General features: G+C 39.6%; 1 non-coding gene across 1 annotated transcript; it reads left to right on the top strand.

Moving 5' to 3' along the window:
- Positions 1-1163: 1163 nt before the first annotated feature.
- On the top strand, positions 1164-1269 carry LOC122025964. The gene has a single exon (XR_006123959.1). It is a non-coding gene; the product is annotated as a small nucleolar RNA R71 (small nucleolar RNA).
- Positions 1270-1734: the final 465 nt, after the last annotated feature.

Raw genomic sequence — 1734 nt, 5'->3', positions numbered from 1 at the left:
TAATGGTCTCTATATCTCCTTTCCTTCTCTTATTCGACATGATGTCCTTCAGGAATTTGGCAAACTTGGACATTTGAAGGATTGCATCAATGAGCGGTACTTCAACACATATTTCTTTTACCTTCTCCAAGAATTTGCCAAATTCTTCATCCTTCTTTAACATAATAAGTCTTTGAGGAAAAGGGACTGCTATACTTTGATGGTAGAGTAGAAGAGTCTCTTCAACCTTCGTGGTACTCTCCTCATCAACTTGAATCTGATTTGGTGCTGGAGGAGAGAGCTCTTCTTCAGTGTGCATCCCTTTTGGAGCAGTCACTTGGGGATCTCCCAAGGTCCGTCCACTTCTAAGCTCAATTCTATTGCAGTGTTCCATAGAATTGACATCAGGCTTGCCAAGTAATTGTCCTGGTGCTCTAGAAGATGAGGAAGCTAGTTGGGCAATCTGACTTTCCAGAATCTTTTGATGTCTATCAGAATTATCCATTCTCTGAGTAAGCTTTAAAATGTCTTGTTTCATTTCATTCTGAGTGGACATAATATCTTCAAACATCTTTTCAATTTTAGACATAGGAAAGTCTTGAGAAGATTGTTGCTGAAAATTTTGCTGCCCGATTTGAAAATTAGGCCTTGCCCCCATGGATGGTCCTTGATCTTGGTTATTTCTGTAAGAGAAATTAGGATGACTTTTCCATCCAGGGTTGTAGGTATTTGAGTATGGGTTGTTTTGCCTTTGATTAAAACCCATGATTGCATCACATTGCTCTAATTGATTGATTTGTACAGTGATAGCCCCCAATGGACATGAGTCATTTGAATGTTCAGAACTTCCACAAACTTCACAGGAAGAAACAATGTCATTGACCGTACTTGAGCTAGCTCCCATATTCTAAAACCTTTTTGTAAGAGCATCCAGTTTTGCAGCCAATAAAGTTACTGCATCAACATCAAATTTTCCTGATGCTTTTGTTGTTGGGTTCATACAAGAATAGCCACCACTTCTTTCATCAGCTCATTGATGGTGGTTTTGTGCTACGCTCTCAATTATCTCCTTGGCTTCATCCAAACTCTTTTTCATAAGTGCCCCTCCAGCAGCTGAATTAAGGGACACCTTTGTATGATAGTTGATGCAGTTATAAAACATATGTAACACTAACCACCTTTCCAAACCATGGTGAGGGCATTGTCTGAGCATACTATTGTATCTATCCCAAGCTTCAAATACAGATTCAGAGTCCGCTTGTTTGAAGCTTGCAATAAGATTCCTCATATGAGCTGTTTTGCTTGGAGGATAGAATTTGTCAAGGAATTGTTGCTCGCATTGCTCCCATGTGGTGATGCTATTTGGAGCTAAAGAGTTTAACCATTGCTTGGCTCTATCTCTCAAGGAGAACCCAAATAGAAGTAGGCACACTGCCTCTGAAGGAACACCATTCATTTTCATTGTGCAACATATTTCGTAGAAGACTTCCAAGTGTTGATTTGGGTCTTGATGCGGTCCTCCACCAAACTGATTTTGATTTACCATGGATATAATCGCAGGTTTGATCTCAAAATTATTTGCTTCAACTGAAGGCCTTGAAATACTAGATCGAAACCCCTAGCATAAGGTGTTGCATAATCCTTTGGTGGTCTATTCACCATAATATAATGTTCTTGTTCTTCTTGTTGTCTTTGTGGTGTCGGCCTTTTTGCATGTCACAAGGCGCTCCAAATTAATAAAGATTGGAACCCATT

The sequence above is a fragment of the Zingiber officinale genome, chromosome 9B, assembly GCF_018446385.1.
Source record: "Zingiber officinale cultivar Zhangliang chromosome 9B, Zo_v1.1, whole genome shotgun sequence".
Taxonomy (NCBI): domain Eukaryota; kingdom Viridiplantae; phylum Streptophyta; class Magnoliopsida; order Zingiberales; family Zingiberaceae; genus Zingiber; species Zingiber officinale.
The sequence above is the reverse complement of the archived record's forward strand: the minus strand, read 5'-3'. Positions and strand labels throughout refer to the sequence as shown.